We start from the raw sequence: 19,621 nt of genomic DNA, 5'->3' as shown, positions 1-19,621 counted from the left end.
GGCCCTGGTGGGGTTTAATGATGATTTGAGGGGGGGTTATTCTGTACTAAGAAGAGATAATCTGTCTGTGGGGGAGGGTCAGCGGGAGTTAATTTCTGCTAAGGGGAGATGATGATCTGTCTGAGGGGGAGGGGGCTATTCTGTGCTAGGGGAAATAATGATCTGTCTGAGGGGGAGGGGGTCTGCTGTACTATGGGAGTGATGATGATCTGTCTGAGGGGGAGAGGGGTCTGCTGTACAAGGGGGAGATGATCTGTCTGTGGGGGAGGGGGGCTATTCTGTGCTAGAGCAGGAGGATGGTGCTAGGGAGGCAGGGGGTGGCACTGGAGAGACACATAGGGGAGGATGGGCAGAAGACATACCAAGGCAATGGTGCTGTAGACGCACACAGAGGATGGTAGGACCGCTGGTGCTATTAGAAGATAAGTGGTGAGCAAATATGTTTTATTAATATAAAATTGTTTGATATGGGAAACTCACATTTTGTCCTGCCCCAAAACTTCTGTTACTATGTATTATCTGGATGAACCTATGTTGCATGGTGACGACATTGGCTTTATTGCAACACAAACAGGCAGCTTCCAGACTATGTGATCTCCTGCATGAATAATGAAAACAAACTCAAGACGCTGCCTGTCCAGGGAGGATCCATTTCTTTAGAGGTTCCCCCGTTGCAGAGAAATCATATAGGTAAGAAAATACTCAATGTCATTCACATGCTTGCTGTGCTTATTCACTCGAGAGATGGACTGTGGGCATGCCCATCAGCTCCTGGAGCGGTGGGCATACCCCATGCATGGCTAAAGTGGAGGAGTGGCTTGCGGGCATGGCATTTCACATTAGGCCACACTCCTTGCCACGAGGCTACGCCCACTTTTTCAGGCCATGTGATCTCCTGCATGAATAATGAATACCAACTGAAGACGCTGCCTGTCCAGGGAGGATCAATTTCTTCAGAGGTTCCCCCGTTGCAGAAATATCATATACTGTAGGTAAGAAAATACTCATTGTCATTCACATGCTGCATTTTCGGGATTTTACTGCATTTTCGCCTTTAGTACAACCCGCCTGTGGACTGTAAACTGATACCCTAAGGATTCTGCAGAGGAACAAGTTGTGTGGCAAGGTGTGAGACTGCCACAAGTGAGGGAGGTGTTACTCCCCTGGGCAGGGCTGCCATCAGAAATTGTGGGGCCCTGGACTGACAAATAGGCAAAGCTCCATCAGTCCCTATTATACGGAACACATCTAAAAATGGGGGCATATTAAAAATAGCTGGAGCCAGTGGAGTTAGTTGACCATCTTTCATAAATCACCTCACAGCAATCCCCCCTTCAATAATCACACCACAGCTCCCTCCCTCCTCCAATAAGTACCAGGCTCAACCCCTCTTCACCAGCATACTTACCTTCTTTACTTTGGTGACAGTTTCTGGTCTCCCGTTCTGTCTTCAGCCGGCTCTTGTGTTTTGATGGCGGCTTTCTCCCCTGCAGCGGCTGGCGTGCAGCAGCCTGCCCTCATGTGACATTGTGACGATTGCGCGGAGCTGTCCAGCTAATTGATTATGTTATAGGCTAGAAACACAGAGCAGCCTAGGAGCATTCCTCTCTGCCTGCCACCAACAGCCAGCCATGAACATGGTGGCGGGGGTGGGAGGAGAGATAGGGGATAGTGGTGGGCGCTGGGTGGCCACAGTGGGCCCCCGGCTGGGCCTGTCACTGACAGTAACTCACTTTTATTGTGGCAGGGAGGAAGTAGTGAGCGGGGCGGTAGGAGCGGACGGGCCCCCTGAGTGCCTGAGCCCGGGACTCCAGTTCTTGTAGTCCCCCCCTAATGGCAGCCCTGCTCCTGGGATTCAGGAGATAGTTCTACTTCCTCATAACTTGTTCCCTGGCAAGGGCCCTATGAGGTAATAGAACCAGTAGGTCCAGTAAGTTAAAAACTCCTTCTCCTTCACTTACCAGTTTTACTACAAGAAGCAAGAGGACCAAGTGTTTCTTGTTAATTTTTTTGAGCCCTGGAAACAGGAAAACCATGATGGTTCCTCTTCTCCTCCTAGTTCACTTCCCAGTTTTACTGCCCAGTACCTTAGCGTGTAAGCTCTCTCGAGCATATCCCTCAATCTTCTTGGTTTTCACTCTGCTCTATCCTTGTAGAGCAAGGTGAAAACCAATTCAGTACGCTCGCACTCTCATTCAGTGACCCTTACTATCCACCTTATAATATATTGTTTGTTTATATATTAAATATATTGTAATTCTCCCTGTATAGTGCTACTGGCTACTTCCAGCTATCATCATTCCATTGTGGCTGTTTGTAGCATGTAGGTTGGTCCTTTTTATGCAGTAATAAAGTGTTGAACAAGGGTTACGTCTAGGGCAGGGGTGGGGTACCTTTTTTCTGCCGAGGGCCATTTTGATATACAGTATATAACATTATTTGCAGGCCTGGTTCAGACAATGCCCGCTCCGCGTGACATCACATGGGGGTGGGGCCACAATTGCAGATGATTACAGAAATGCTCGGAGCATCCTGAGGATACTCCGGGGAGCTGTAATGGCAGCGGTGTGACCATCTAAAGCATCCTAAGAATGCTCCAGATGGCACTGCTACATAGATTCTGGCTGCATTTTGCCATTCTAGGCACCCTGCTATAGTGATGGTTCTAGGTGTGGGCTAACAGGGCCGTCGCCCGGAGCGCAGACACCTAGAGGGCGCCACTGAATCCCCCCCCCGAAAAAAAAACCTAGAAGGAAAAAAAAAATACGCCGGTCCCAAACTCCCCCCCCCCAGCCGCCACCGCCGGGAGGCTGCATTTGCCGGGCGCCCGCTGATATTTGTTATCAGCAGGCACCCGGCTCCCTCCCTGCAGCGGCAGCCGAAAGCCGGAGCTCACTCCTGAGCTCCGGCTTCCGGCAGAGAGAGTACTATGGGAGGGACGTCATGATGTTTCTCCCATAGATCCGAGGAGTCGCGGTCGGACGGGACGGCTGCGGCAGCAAAAACAGGAGCGGGGCTAAAGGTAATTATTGTGTTTTAGTTTTTTTCAGTCAGAAGCACTGGGGGCACGATTATAAGGGCATTACTACTGGTGGGCATTACTTCTGAGGAACGACTATAGGGGGCATTACTACTAGTGGGCACAACTACAGGGGGCATTATTTCTGGGGGCATTACTACTGGGGACATTACTACAGTGGGCACTACTATAGGGGGCATTACTAATGGGGGCAGTATTACTGGGGAGCATTACTAATGGGGGCACTACAATAGGGGGCATTACTTATGGGGGGATTACTACTGGGGAGCATTACTAATGGGGGCTCTACTAATGGGGGCACTACTATAGGGGGCATTACTAATGGGGGGATTACCACTGGGGAGCACTACTATAGGGGGCATTACTAATGGGGGGATTACTACTGGGGAGCATTACTAATGGGGGGGCATTACTACTGGGGGAACTACTATAGGGGGCATTACTACTGGGGGCATTACCACTGGGGGTACTACTAATGGGGGCACTGCATGGGAGGCACCACTACTGGGGCCATTGTGTAAGGGGCACCACTGCTGTGGGCATTGTATAAGGGGCACTACTACTGTGGGCAGTGTATTAGGGGCACTACTACTGTGGGCCTTGTGTAAGGTACACTAATTTTGGCATTATGTAAAAGGGGCACCACTTTGTGTCATAACATAAGGGACTACTGTGTGGTGTAATTTGAATTAGGGATAATGTATTATAAAGGTAATTACTGTGTGTGGCACAATGTGTTATACAGGGCATTACTGCATGTGGCATAATGTGTTATACAGGTTATTACTGCATATAGTATAATGTGTTATAAAGGGCATTACTGCGTGTGGTATAATGTGTTATACAGGGCATTACTGCATGTGGCATAATGTGTTATAAAGGGCATTACTGTGTGTGGCATAATGTGTTATAAAGGGCATTACTGCGTGTGGCATAATTTATTTATTTATTATTTTATTTATTACCAGTTATTTATATAGCGCACACATATTCCGCAGTGCTTTACAGAGAGAATATTTGGCCATTCACATCAGTCCCTGCCCCAGTGGAGCTTACAATCTATATTCCCTAACACATGCAAACACAGGAGCCAATTAACCTACCAGTATATTTTTTTGGAGTGTGGGAGGAAACCGGCGTACCCGGAGGAAACCCACGCAAGCACAGGGAGAATATACAAACTCCACACAGTTGGGGCCATGGTGGGAATTGAACCCATGACCTCATTGCTGTGAGGCAGTAACGCTAACCATTACACCGTCTGTGCTGCCCAATGTTATGTTATCTAAAAAAAAGTTATTTCTTTTTTTTTTTTTTGGTGGGGGGGGCGCACAACTGGGAACTTTCGCCCTGAGCTCCACAATGTCTAGAACTTGCCCTGCCCAGCTAGCCAAATGAGGCTAGCAGACAAAAGCTCTGAGGGCCAGACCAAATGATTCTGAGGGTCTTATAAGGCCCCCAGGCAGGAGGTTCCCCATCCCTAGTCTAGGGTCTAATGTTTATAATTTTATCAATTATAATAAAATACTTCATATAATGGCTGGACTGGCCATCTGGCAAATCTATTATGATGGCATGTTTTTTGTGAGGCACACGATTGACCGTATCACGCAGTAGCGCATGCAAGGGGGGGTTCCGAGTACCCAGAAACCCCCCCAAATTTGTTTTTCAGAGACGGAGATCTCTGCAGTAGCCGCGGGTGCAATGGAGCTGCCGCAGCTCCACAGACAGAGAGCTCTGTTTGGCAGGGCTCTCTGCATAGGATACAGGGGGATTGGGCCACCGGGAAAGTTCCAGCTGGGCCGGCCCCATCGTTTCCTCTGCCAGGCCGGCGCAGGCTGCCTACAGGCCCGCAGGCGGCAGTGCTTCCAGGGTTTGCTAAGCTGACACCCTTCCTCCCCAACACCTGCACTCATTGGTGACCGCCGGCAGCGGCAGTGGCAGCGCATGTTAAGATGCATTTGGAACAGGACAAGATTTTATTTATATATATATTAGGGGTGAGCGGGTTCGGATTTCTGAAATCCGAGCCCCCCCGATCCGAGTCCGATCCGAGTCAGGCTCGACTTTTCCCGCCTGACTCGGATCTGAAATCGAGGCAAAACGTCATCATCCCGCCTTCTGAGTCTCGCGGGTTTTGGATCCTATATAAGGTACCTGCGTCGGTGCCATTTTCTCACTCGGCTGTGGACAGTGAAGAGGGAGGGTGGGAGTTAGGGCTGGCTGGGCTGTGTAGTGTAGTGTAGTGTAGTGCAGAGTAGTGTTGTGCTGTGCTGTGCTGTGCTGCGCTGCGCTGCTGTTGTCCACTACTTCAAAGTCCATAGGGGCTGGCTGTGTTGTGCTGTGCTGCTGTTGTTAATAGGGGCTGTGTCCACTACTTCAAAGTCCATAGGGGCTGGCTGGACTGTGTTGTGCAGTCAGTTCTCCATAGGGGCTCCACTCCAAAGTCCTGTGCAGTGTCGCAGTCCTAAAGGGGTGCTGTAGTGTTGTCCATGGGGTGCTCTGTCCATCAGGGGTGCTCCCCCCAAGTGCTAAAAAAATAATATTTTTTGTGTGTTTGTGAATTGTGTGCGCAGTAGCCGCACGTGCATCAACAAAGTAGTGCCAAGCGCGCGCCTGTGTCCTAAGTAAAGGGCCGGCTGGCTTGACCGTTAAAGGGTGCTGTAACCCCCAAAGTACACTCCAGTCCAAACCAAAAAAAAATTTATTTTCTGTGTTTGTGAATTGTGTGCACAGTAGCCGCACGTGCATCAACAAAGTAGTGCCAAGCGTGCGCCTGTGTCATAAGTAAAGGGCCGGCTGGCTTGACCGTTAAAGGGTGCTGTAACCCCCAAAGTACACTCCAGTCCAAACCAAAAAATAAATTATTTTCTGTGTTTGTGAATTGTGTGCGCAGTAGCCGCACGTGCATCAACAAAGTAGTGCCAAGCGTGCGCCTGTGTCATAAGTAAAGGGCTGGCTGGCTTGACCGTTAAAGGGTGCTGTAACCCCCAAAGTACACTCCAAACTAAAAAAATTATTTTCTGTGTTTGTGAATTGTGTGCGCAGTAGCCGCACGTGCATCAACAAAGTAGTGCCAAGCGTGCGCCTGTGTCATAAGTAAAGGGCCGGCTGGCTTGACCGTTAAAGGGTGCTGTAACCCCCAAAGTACACTCCAGTCCAAACCAAAAAAAAAATTATTTTCTGTGTTTGTGAATTGTGTGCGCAGTAGCCGCACGTGCATCAACAAAGTAGTGCCAAGCGTGCGCCTGTGTCATAAGTAAAGGGCCGGCTGGCTTGACCGTTAAAGGGTGCTGTAACCCCCAAAGTACACTCCAGTCCAAACCAAAAAAATATATATTTTCTGTTTGTGAATTGTGTGCGCAGTAGCCGCACGTGCATCAACAAAGTAGTGCCAAGCGTGCGCCTGTGTCATAAGTAAAGGGCCGGCTGGCTTGACCGTTAAAGGGTGCTGTAACCCCCAAAGTACACTCCAGTCCAAACCAAAAAAATATATATTTTCTGTGTTTGTGAATTGTGTGCGCAGTAGCCGCACGTGCATCAACAAAGTAGTGCCAAGCGTGCGCCTGTGTCATAAGTAAAGGGCCGGCTGGCTTGACCGTTAAAGGGTGCTGTAACCCCCAAAGTACACTCCAGTCCAAACCAAAAAAAAAATTATTTTCTGTGTTTGTGAATTGTGTGCGCAGTAGCCGCACGTGCATCAACAAAGTAGTGCCAAGCGTGCGCCTGTGTCATAAGTAAAGGGCCGGCTGGCTTGACCGTTAAAGGGTGCTGTAACCCCCAAAGTACACTCCAGTCCAAACCAAAAAAATATATATTTTCTGTGCTTGTGAATTGTGTGCGCAGTAGCCGCACGTGCATCAACAAAGGAGCAGCGCCAAGCGTGCGCCTGTGTCCCATAAGTAAAGAGCCGGCTGGCTCATTTCTTAAAGGCTGGTGTAACCCACAAAGTGCACTACTCTCCAGCAAAAATAAAAAATATTTTCTGTGTTTAGCCGCACGTATATATCAAATCGATATAACATAAATGGAGGACCAAACTTTCTCCGATAAAAATAAAATAGAGAAAGATCAAGAACCACTTCCTCCTAGTGCTGAAGCTGCTGCCACTAGTCATGACATAGACGATAACATGCCATCAACGTCGTCTGCCAAGGCCGATGCCCAATGTCATAATAGAGGGCACATACAATCCCAAATGACAAAGTTCAGGAAAATGACCTTGAAAAAAACATTTAAATCATCTGAAGAGAAACGTAAACTTGCCAATATGCCATTTACGACACGGAGTGGCAAGGAACGGCTAAGGTCGATCCCTAGTATGTTCATGACTAGTGGTTCAGCTTCACATGACGATGGAAGCCCTCCTCCCACTAAAAAAATCAAAAGAGTTAAGCTGGCAAAAGCACAGCGAAGAACTGTGCTTTCTAAGAAGATATCACAAATCCCCAAGGAGAGTCCAAGTGTGGTGGTGGTTGCGATGCCTGACCTTCCCAGCACTGGACGGGAAGAGGTGGCTCTTTCCACCATTTGCACGCCCCCTGCAAGTGCTGAAAGGAGCACCCACAGTCCACTTGCTGATATGCAAATTGAAGATGTCACTGTTGAAGTACAACAGGATGAGGATACTGGTGTAGCTGGCGCCGAGGAGGAAGTTGGCGAGGAGGATTCTGATGGTGATGTGGTTTGTTTAAATCAGGCTCCGGGGGAGACAGTTGTTGTCCGTGGGATGAAAAAGCCCATCACGGTCATGCCTGGGCAGAAGACCAAACATTCCACCTCTTTGGTCTGGCAATATTTCTATCCAAATCCGGACAACAACTGTCTTGCCATATGTACCTTATGTAAAGGTGGAATAAGTAGGGGTAGGGACGTTAACCACCTAGGAACATCCTCCCTTATACGGCACCTGCAGCGCGTTCATAATAAGTTACTGTCAAGTTCAGAAACTTTGGCTAACACCGTAAGCAGTCCAGGGACACCTAAATCCCGTTGTCCTGTTGTATCCAAGCGCCTGCAAACCACACCGTCAACTCCCTCCTCGTCAATTTCCTCCTTAGTCAGGATCGGAAGTAGTCCTGCAGGCCATGTCACTGGCATGACTGACTCTCCTATCCGGAATTCCTCCGGAGGATCCTACATTGCTACGCCTCCTGCTGCCGCTGCTGCTGTTGCTGCTGCTGGGAGTCGTTCATCATCCCAGAGAGGAAGTAGGAACACCACTACTTTTACTAAACAATTGACCCTCCAACAGTCCTTAGCGAGGAGGATGAAGTACGACAGCAGTCATCCTGAAGCAAAACGTATAACTGAGGCCTTGACTGCTATGTTGGTGTTAGACGTGCGTCCGGTATCCGCCATTAGTGCAGTGGGATTTAGACAATTGCTGGAGGTAGTGTGTCCCCGGTTCCAAATCCCGTCTAGATTCCACTTCACTAGGCAGGCGATACCGAGACTGTACAGAAACATCAGAAAAAGTATCCTCAGTGTCCTGAAAAATGCCGTTGTACCCAATGTCCACTTAACCATGGACATGTGGACAAGTGGAACAGGGCAGACTAAGGACCATATGACTGTGACAGCCCACTGGGTAGATGTATCACCTTACGCAGCAACAGCAGCAGCGTCACCAGTCGCAGCATCTCAGAAACGCCAGCTCGTTCCAAGGCAGGCTACGCTGTGTATCACCGGTTTCAGTAAGAGGCACACCGCCGACAACCTCTTAGAGAAACTGAGGGAAATCATCGCCCAGTGGCTTACCCCACTTAGACTCTCCTGGGGATTTGTGATATCTGACAACGCCACCAATATTGTGCGGGCATTACATCTGGGCAAATTCCAGCACGTCCCATGTTTTGCTCACACAATAAACTTGGTGGTGCAGAATTTTCTGAAAAGCGACAGGGGCGTGCAGGAGACGCTTTGGGTGTCCCGAAAAATTTCTGGCCACTTTCGCCATTCAGCGACTGCGTGCCAAAGACTGGAGCGCCAGCAAACACTCTTGAACCTGCCCCGCCATCACCTGAAGCAAGAGGTTGTGACGCGGTGGAACTCAACCCTCTATATGCTTCAGAGGATGGAGGAGCAGCAAAAGGCCATTCAAGCCTATACATCCACCTATGACATAGGCAAAGGAGGGGGTATGCACCTGACTCAAGCGCAGTGGAGAATGATTTCCGTGTTGTGCAAGGTTCTCCAGCCCTTCGAACTTGCCACACGTGAAGTCAGTTCAGACACTGCCAGCTTGAGTCAGGTCATTCCCCTCATCAGGCTTTTGCAGAAGCAGCTGGAGAAAGTGAAGGAGGAGCTAAGACGGAGCGATTCCGCTCAGCATGTGGGACTTGTGGATGAAGCCCTTCATTCGCTTTGCCAGGATTCCAGGGTGGTCAATCTGTTGAAATCAGACCACTACATTTTGGCCACCGTGCTCGATCCTAGGTTTAAAGCCTATGTGGTGTCTCTCTTTCCGGCCGACACAAGCCTGCAGAGGTGCAAAGACCTGCTGGTGAACACACTGTCAGCTGAATCGGAACGTGACACGTCAACAGCTCCTTCTTCATTTTCTCCTGTAACTGGGGCTGCCAGGAAAAAACTTAGGTATCCTAAGCAACCCGCTGGCGGTGATGCAGGGCAGGCAGGACCAAGTTTGGACATCTGGTCCGGACTGAAGGACCTGGCAACAATTTCTGACATGTCTACTGTCACTGCATATGATACTGTCACCATTGACAGAATGGTGGAGGATTACATCGGTGACAGCATCCAAGTAGGCATGTCAGACAGTCCATACCTGTACTGGCAGGAAAAAGAGGCAATTTGGAGGCCCCTGTACAAACTGGCTCTATTTTGAGTTGCCCCCCCCCTCCAGTGTGTACTCCGAAAGAGTGTTTAGTGCAGCCGGGAACCTTGTCAGCGAAAGGCGTAGGAGGTTGCTTCCACAGAATGTGGAGAAGATGATGTTCATCAAAATGAATTATCAGCTCTTCCAGGGAGACCAGCCTCCAGAACGTACAGAGGGACCTGTGGTGGTGGATTCAAGTGGGGATGAGTTAATACTTTGTGAGGATGAGGATGTACACACTGAAGAGGGTGAGGAATCGGTGGATGAGGAGGATGAGGATGACATCTTGCCTCCGTAGAGCCAGTTTGTGCATGGACACATTAATTGCCTGCTTGTTTTGTGGGGGCCCAAACAAACCAATCATTTCAGCCACAGTTGTGTGGCAGACCCTGGCGCTGAAATGATTGGTTTGTTAAAGTGTGCATGTCCTGTTTATACAACATAAGGGTGGGTGGGAGGGCCCAAGGACAATTCCATCTTGCACCTCTTTTTTTTCTTTGCATTATGTACAGTTTGGGGCCTAGTTTTTCAAACTGCCATCCTGTCTGCCACTGCAGTATCACGCCTAGATGGGTCACGTGTTTGTGCCGCCCACTCGTGTCGCTTAGCATAGTCATCCAGCTACCTCGGTGCAACCTTTTGGACATAAAAACACTATTGTGAGGTGTGAGGTGTTCAGAATAGACTGGAAATGAGTGGAAATTAAAGTTATTGAGGTTAATAATAGCATAGGAGCAGAAAAACCTACAAATTCTGTGATTTTAGCTGTTTTTATGCTTTTTTTCAAAAAAATACAGATCCAAAACACAAAACCCAGAACCCAAAACACGGAGGGGTGGTTTTGGCAAAACCAATTCAGATCCAAAACACGAAGAAAGATCCAGATCCAAAACCAAAACACAAAACACGAAAAGTGGCCGGTGCACACCCCTAATATATATATATGTAAGCTCTCACAAGCATGGCCCTCTTCCCTCGTGTGCTTTTCCTTTATATACCTATATGATCATATGTGCCACACCCCTTTGGTCTCTGCTGCCCTGATGCAGGAACATTTATAAAGTTTGTCCTTGTCCTGCTATGTCTTGAACTGTAGGTCACGGCTTTCTTGTATTGCTAATTTGTTTATATACTTTGGTAGGTGCTGCAGAACCCTTGTGGCGCCATATAAATAAAGGATATATATATATATTGTGATAGGATCACTGGTAAACTGGTCTGTGACCGGGACATTTATCCCAGATTCCTGTCTTATGTGTTTAAATCCCCAGGAGAAAGTCTGCAGTGTAGCAGGCTTGAGTCTCGGATTTTTGAAAAGCCAGTTTGGGACCTGGGGGTTGTGAGTGAGAGGAGAGGGAGGGCTCCACCCACGGCCACTCCAGGTTTTGGTTCTCTTAGCCTGGTAACAGGCTTGTTAGGGTTTCCACCTGAGAGTGGCCAATATAAGCCTAGTGTGTTTAGGGCTGAGTGTCTCACCTGGGAGAGCAGGCAGGGAGTTTGCTCAGAGACACTTGAAAACCTATCTGTAAGTGTTGTGCTGTGCCTTGGTTGCTGCCAGGTTCTGGTAGTGAGGGAACCACCTGTAAAGTTAGAGCCCGGCCAGGGCTAGGATTTATGTTTATGGTTTCTTTTGTTGTTTCTGTTTTGCACAATAAAGACTGGCGCCGACCAGCTTGTACTCGAATCCAGTCTGGCGTACTGTTTCCTGGCTGCTGTGTGTGTAAGGAAGGAGTCCCCTACCCAGGAGAGGGACCCCCTAATCTGACTGTGTCACAATATGGTGGAGAATGCGGGCACCCACACACACTGAAGTTGCAGCAAGAGGAAAACTTTCCATTTAAAAATTAAAGGGACAGACACCCAAATTGTGAGTGTGGAAATAACACTGTGTCCTTGGAGTCCCATAGAGGAGGCGTCAGCCAATGCTCAGAGAGGCAAGGTTCAGCTTCCAACCTACACCCCAGGACAAAATGGAGGAAATTATTAAGGCCTTGCTCCAAGCTACAGGAGCTCAGCAGGAGATGAACAAACTTCAGCAGGAGACGAACAAACTTCAGCAGGAATCTACCAGGGCTCAGCAGAAATCTACCAGGGCTCAGCAGGAATCTACCAGGGCTCAGCAGGAATCCACCAGGGTGCAACTGTTGGCCTTGGAGACAGCCCAGAGGCAACAACAGGTCGCCATCGAGGAAACCCGCCAGGCCTTAGCGGAAAACAGCCAGGCCATAAAAGAGGTGGTACAGCACCTGGTCGCCCGGCCCAGAGATGTTAATACTGGTCCTCCCACCACCACTCACTCCGTACGAGCCAGTCACTTCCTCCAAAAGATGACTTCGGGCGATGATGTGGAGGCCTATCTCGCCGCATTTGAAAGAACGGCCGAAAGGGAGAGTTGGCCCAAGGAGCAGTGGGCAAGTCTGGTGGCACCTTTTCTGTCTGGGGAGCCACAAAAGGCCTATTTCGACTTATGCCTGGCTGATGCCAAGGACTATAAAAAACTAAAACAGGAGATCCTAACTCGCTTGGGAGTCACCACCTTTGTTCGTTCCCAACGGGTCCACCGCTGGGAGTTCCATATGGACAAGCCTCCACGTTCACAGATGCATGACCTCGTCCATCTGACCTCAAAATGGCTACAGCCCGAGACGCTGATGGGACCACAGATCGTGGAAAGGGTCGTGATGTACCAGTACCTGCGATCATTACCTGTGACTCTGCGCAAGTGGGTGAGCCATGCAGACCCTAAGTCCGCGGACCAGTTGGTTGAGCTGGTGGAGAGGTACGTGGCAGCTGAGGAGCTGATGAGTATGCCCCACCGAGCCCCGATGGCGCACCGGCGAACTCCCACAGACACTGGTAAGACTGTTCCAGGGGAGAAGGGTGCTGGGCGGTGGAATGTACCTAAGACTGAGGGTGTAGAACCTGGAGATAGGCCTGCCGGGCCAGGAAGGTTCTTGCCCCGTAAACGACTAGACATTAATATGATTCAGTGTTTCCGGTGTGGTGACTTCGGCCATATTTCCGCTAATTGTTCACTTACAACTGAACCTATGCAATGTGATACTGCTCATGTCTACCGCAGGGGGTCTTTCTTTGCACAGATAGCCTGTACGGCTGACCGGCAGGCTGAGACTGATAAGCACATGTGTGTACTCACTGTAGATGGCAACCGAGTAGAGGCACTGTTAGACTCTGGTAGCTTGGTGACACTTATAAAAGCTGAGCTGGTGAACCCCTTGAGGCGTAAGGGGAAAACTGTTGGTGTGACCTGCATACATGGGGATACTCGATGTTATGTTACTGCTGAGGTGAACATCGAGACACCATGTGGCTCTGCTATAGTTTCTGTGGGTTTGGTGCCTGGTCTGATGTGCGATGCAATATTGGGGAGAGACTTTGCTCACTTCTGGAAGTTGTGGGAAAGTCGTTTTGTTCCAGAAGTGAACAACCCCGATCCATTTGAGAAGGTTGTCGATGTAGTGGAGGAGGGAGTTTCTTCTGAGTCAGAGTTATTCCCATTTTCTACTATGATTGGAGAATTAGAGAATGCGGAGCGTGACAGTGGTCCGCCAACTGATGTGCCTCCCATTGAGGTGGGAAGTGTTGTTGGGCCAGTTGATCGTCTGCCTGATTTAGAGGTCAGAAGAGAGGTCTTTGCCATGGAGCAGTTGAATGACCCTACTTTGGTAAAAGCCAGGGAGAATGTAAAAGTAGTTGATGGTAAACCCATAGACCCTGATAGTCCTTTGTCCTATCCCCACATGGTAATGTGTCAGGATTTGTTATATCAGGTAACTAAGAAGGGGGAAGATGTTGTGGAACAACTAATAGTTCCCACAGCCTACAGAAGAACAGTGTTGGATCTGGCCCATGGTCATATAACGGCAGGCCATCTAGGGGTAGAGAAAACCACTGAGCGAATAATGCAGAGGTTTTTCTGGCCCGGGCTTCATAAAGAGGTATCTGACTTTTGCGCATCCTGCCCTGAGTGTCAGTATCATGCTCCCAGACCACATTTTAAGGTTCCACTAGTTCCATTGCCTATTATAGAGGTGCCGATAGTGAGAGAGCACCTGGAACAGGCTCAACAGGCACAGCAGAGGGTATACAACCGCAATGCTCAGTTACGCAGCTTTGCTCCTGGGGACAGAGTGTTAGTGTTGGTTCCCACTGTGGAAAATAAACTTTTGGCTAAATGGCAAGGGCCCTTTGAAATCTTAGAAAGAGTGGGACAGGTCAATTACAAAGTTTACCAGCCGGGGAAAAGAAAGCCGGAACAGATATACCATATAAATCTGTTAAAGCCCTGGAAAGATAGAACGGTACTGTCGGCCGTCCGAGCCCCTCCAGTAAATCCAGGGCCCTTAGTTCCCGAAGTGACAGTGGCAAAAAACCCTCTCGGCAATTCAACAACGAGAGGTCAAGGAGTTTCTGGTCAGAAATAGGGTGCTGTTCTCTGACGTACCTGGGAAAACCTCGGTCGTTAAACATGACATCATCACTGACCCAGGGGTTAAAGTTAATCTAAAGCCCTATAGGTTACCAGAAGCACCAAGAGAATCGGTGTCAAAATAAATTAAAAATATGCTAGAGTTAGGGGTTATTGAAGTATCACATAGTGAATGGTCAAGTCCCATTGTGTTGATTCCAAAGCCCGACGGGAGTGTGCGTTTCTGCAATGACTTCCGAAAGTTGAACAGTGTTTCAAAATTCGATGCCTACCCGATGCCACAGTGGAGAAGGAGGCATTGGCCATAAAGTGGGCGTTAGGGGCTCTCAGGATTACTTGGTTGGAAGAAAGTTCAAATTGATCACTGACCATGCCCCTTTGAAGTGGATGTCCGAAAATAAGGACAGTAATGCGAGAATTACGAGATGGTTCTTGGCGTTACAAACTTTAAAATTTTCAGTGGAATACAGGCCAGGGGGCCTGTTGTCTAAAGCAGACGCATTGTCACGCGTTCATTGTTTGGGGGCTTCAGTTGTTCCGCCCCATAGGTCGAAACAAAGGGGGGGATATGTGATAGGATCACTGGTAAACTGGTCTGTGACAGGGACATTTATCCCAGATTCCTGTCTTATGTGTTTAAATCCCCAGGAGAAAGTCTGCAGTGTAGCAGGCTTGAGTCTCAGATTTTTGAAAAGCCGGTTTGGGACCTGGGGGTTGTGGGTGAGAGGAGAGGGAGGGCTCCACCCAAGGCCACTCCAGGTTTTGGTTCTCTTAGCCTGGTAACAGGCTTGTTAGGGTTTCCACCTGAGAGTGGCCAATATAAGCCTAGTGTGTTTAGGGCTGAGTGTCTCACTTGGGAGAGCAGGCAGGGAGTTTGCTCAGAGACACTTGAAAACCTATCTGTAAGTGTTGTGCTGTGCCTTGGTTGCTGGTGAGGGCATTAGGCCCTGCCAGGTTCTGGTAGTGAGGGAACCACCTGTAAAGTTAGAGCCCGGCCAGGGCTAGGATTTATGTTTATGGTTTCTTTTGTTGTTTCTGTTTTGCACAATAAAGACTGGCGCCGACCAGCTTGTACTCGAAATCAGTCTGGCGTACTGTTTCCTGGCTTCTGTGTGTGTAAGGAAGGAGTCCCCTACCCAGGAGAGGGACCCCCTAATCTGACTGTGTCACAATATATATATATATATATATATATATATGCAGTCCAATGACCAATGGCACTCTCCTCCGTAGGCCAGGTTGTGAGTCTGGATATACATACAACAGAATTCAGCAGCACTCAGGGGGTCATTCAGACCCGGTCGTTAGCGCCGATGCGCTCGGACTGGGTCGATGGCCCCCCACAGAGCATGCGCACGATAGCACCGGTCGTAGCGGTTCTCGATCCAAAGGGGGCGAGCTGTCGATGTTGATTGACAGCTCGCCCCGTTTGGAAGGCGGGCCGGGGGGGTGGCAGCCCAAAAGGAGGCGTTCCCATGGGAACGCCTACCATTTGGGGGCGGCCCCACTGACATCACTAGTGATGTCAGTGGAGAGCTTCCGGCTCAGACAGAGCCGAAAGCTCTCCGGGGCTTACGACAAGGGAGACCCTACCCTAGGGTCTCGTCGTAAGCCCCGATGGTTGCGATGGTCTTGACCATCACGACCATCACCTTAGGCGGTCGTAAGGCTGTGGGTGTTTTCAAGACGTCCTCCCCTCATTCAGACCGACCACACGCTCTGTGCGACCCGCTCTGAATGAGGTCCTCAGTGTGAAAAGCGACAGGAGACAAGTGGGCCTGATTCAGCAAGGAACGCACGCTAGCAGATGCACGCACCCAGCCACTGCGAGTACCTGCTAATCAATGCATAAGTGCGCAGACCGCAGCACAAGAAGCAGAAACCCAGCAAAACATAAAGCCGCCCTCCTCTGCCGTGATTGACAGCATAAACATCGGGAACATTAAGTGCCATCAAAGCTGCGTAAAAGCTAAGGGTAGACCTGACATGCCGCAGGACTTGAGATATTCCTGCATGCAGGGAGGTGCCTGGAGAGCGTGCTGTGCCGCTGAGAGTAATTTATGCACGTCCCCATAATGGCGTGCGAACGGCCTGCGTTCGGCAGACCACCCCCCTGTCACCACCCACAAATCAATATCGGAGGTCTCTGCAGGCTCCCTATGTACTCTAATGGAGCCCTAACGGTACGCAGCAACCTGTGCACACAATGCGATGCATACGCATGCACAGAATGAAAGCATCGGCTGAGTGCGTGCGTTCTCTCACTTGCGTTGCTTGCTGAATCAGGCCCAGTGACCGTTACTAAACCAACGTTTTAATGAGTGTAATCCATTTTCCTCATTATTCTGGTGTGTGTGTGTGAATATATAGATATATATCATGTAGTGACATTGTAAAAACATATATCACAGCAGGTGTCACTAGAGCTAGTTACACATATTCATATTATATACACAATATAAATATATATTTATAGTGTGTATATGATATGAATGTGTATCTTGCCCTAGTGACACCTGCTATGATATAGGCACAGTTTTTACAAGGTCACTAGATTATATATATATATATATATATATATAGATCTATATATATATATAATCCTCCTGTAATGAATATGTACAGTATATGGAGCCAGGCCAACTGTGTATATACTACTAACAAATATGAACATTACCTGTGTGCTGCCATTCGCGCTGATTGCTGCTGGTGGGCGGTGCAAGTCTTGCAGTGACAGAGAGGCTGATGTACCTGCTGGGGCGGATACGGCAGGAGCTAGCTGGGACAGGGAGGCGGGCCACGGACGCGGACCCGGTATCCCTTGTTTCAGCTGGGAGGGACAGGGCGGCGGGTCCCCACCGAGCGGTGAGTAATACTTTGCAGTGTGCCGCGCGCAGGCTGGCGGCTGCATACAACACAGTCTTGGGTCCCGCCAGGCCCTAGGCGAGTGCCTAGGATGCATAGCGGGAAATCCGGCCCTGGCGCTCGGGCTCGGAGCCGCGGAATCAGTGCCTCAGCAGTGGGGAGCTGTGGTAAGTGTAGGGGGACACTGACAGTGTGGAGGCTGCAGTATAGGATGGGCAGAATATCAGAGAGCTGCTGAGGCTAGTCACTGGCCTGGGGTTGAGTAGGATACTTTGATGTCTGCAGTGTGAGCTGAGAGCAAGGGGTTTGGTAATGGGCTGAAGGTGCAGCAGAGTGCTGTTGTGACTGCATAGGAAAACAAAAAAGCTCTGTAAAAAAACTGTGGCACATGGATGGTTTACAAAATGTACTTTTTTTTTCATTTTTACACAGCAAAATCATGTTATGAAAAGTGTATAGATGTACAGCAGTCTCCTTGCTGTGTGTATGTAAAGTATGTACAGTATGCTGTGTGTAAGTTTTCTTGTGTGTGTATGTATATATGTACAGAATGCATGCCATGTGTAAGTATGCTTGTGTGTATGCAAGCATGCTTATGTGTGTGGGTGTGTCTGTGTGTATGTATGTGTATTCTAGGTGTGTGTATGTATATATACATAGCAAAACCCCCAAAAATTATATATATATATATATATATATATATATATATATATATATATATATATATTAGAAACCCCCCCTTAAAAATCCTGCGTTTGCCACTGTCACGGGCAGTCATATAGGGGCGAGTGATCGTACGTCAGATCGTATGTTCATTGTGTGTGAAAAAAGCACCAAATCGTGTGGCTGGGACTGCCAGGGAGCTGCCGGGGAGTTCAAGGAAAAATGTATGATGAATCGCATCTTATGCTGGTCGTACTAGTGTATGGCCGGGCCGATTCTTGCTCCCAGTTTGTCCCTGCTTCATATACACAAAAAAGAGACAGAATAAGTATAGCCCCAATATTATTTCAGCCATACATAAGACTAAGCCCAGCAGTGTTTTAGTAAAAAGAATGGAAAAGTTTGTTCAGCTAAAGGGATAGGAAATTATATGTTACACTTATATTTTTCCATAGGGCGTCTCTGCAGATTTTACAACTCTTTGCACATCAAGAAGACATATTTTTATTTTGCTTTTCTTAATAACTAAACAGATCATCTACAGTAATGCAGGTTTTCTCTAATGCCTCACACAGCCATTAATCAGAATTTACTATTGAATGTAACTATCTGGTTAGTTCACTCATACATCCTCCCCACTCTCCCTTGTCAAGGCGCTTGTGTTAAGGATCTGAGAAAAGTTAATTGAAATGACAGAAAGATAACACACATCCTCATTACTAATTTACTTCTAAGAGCCGCTTCTTGCTGGCACACAATCATAACATCTCATGTAATGATTCTTTATGATTATGATAGCAGGATGTCTTATAACTTTGTTCATGCATTTACCAGCTTTCCAATTACATCCAACTTTCCTGAAACAAGTTATCATTAACCACAGCTGCAAACATTTACCAACTTTTACAATATTATGGGGGGTATTTATCAAAGACTGGAGAGATAGAAAATTGTGATAAACCACTAACCAATCAGCTTCTAACTTACATTTTACAAGCTGTGTTTGGAAAATTACAGTTGGAGCTGATTGGATAATACTTTTTCTATCACCATTTTATCTCTCATCAAGCTTTAGTACATAGACCCCTGTGTGCAGTATAATCAATCAATGTTTAGGAGGGGAGTGTTGGTTAAAAATATTTTCTATGGATCAATTACATGGGTGAATCCGTAGAAGGCCATATACAAGAGGATGATGTTTTGCTTTCACAAGTGTCATGTAGTAGGGAGAAATGGATGCATAGCAGGCTTGCCAACTATTTAGCTGCCTTCTTCCAGGAGAGGCAGCCAGCTTGGCACAGCTGGGGGGCGTGTCATAGTTTTGAGGGTGGGTCGGGGGGCGTGACCTCGCAATCACGTCATCGCAGCCCCGCCCCAGGCAACATAATGCATGTAATCTCAGCATTGTGTTGCCGGGGGCGGGGCCACGATGACGTGATCTAGCGCGAATCGCGTCATCAGCCCCCCGCCCTGTGGCAGGCATATTTTTCTATTCTATCCGGCGGGCGGGGGCAGGGAAAATTACCAGGACAAGTGCTTACTTTTCCGGGAGGTCAGGAGCGGCACCCGATTTTATGGATTAGATTAGCACACAGGCAAATACAGCCCAAAGGCAAATATATAAAATGCGAGTGTGAAATAATGTGTTGAAAAACATGATCAATGGAAGTTAGTGTTGTTTTGTGCATTTTTTGTTACACAATTTGTTTGCATTTTATATCTTCCAATCTTCCAGACTTTGTATTGTTATTATAATCCCCCC

Source organism: Taudactylus pleione, unplaced genomic scaffold (assembly GCF_031769625.1).
Source record: "Taudactylus pleione unplaced genomic scaffold, aTauple2 ptg000236l, whole genome shotgun sequence".
Classification (NCBI taxonomy): Eukaryota; Metazoa; Chordata; class Amphibia; order Anura; family Myobatrachidae; genus Taudactylus; species Taudactylus pleione.
The sequence above is the reverse complement of the archived record's forward strand: the minus strand, read 5'-3'. Positions refer to the sequence as shown.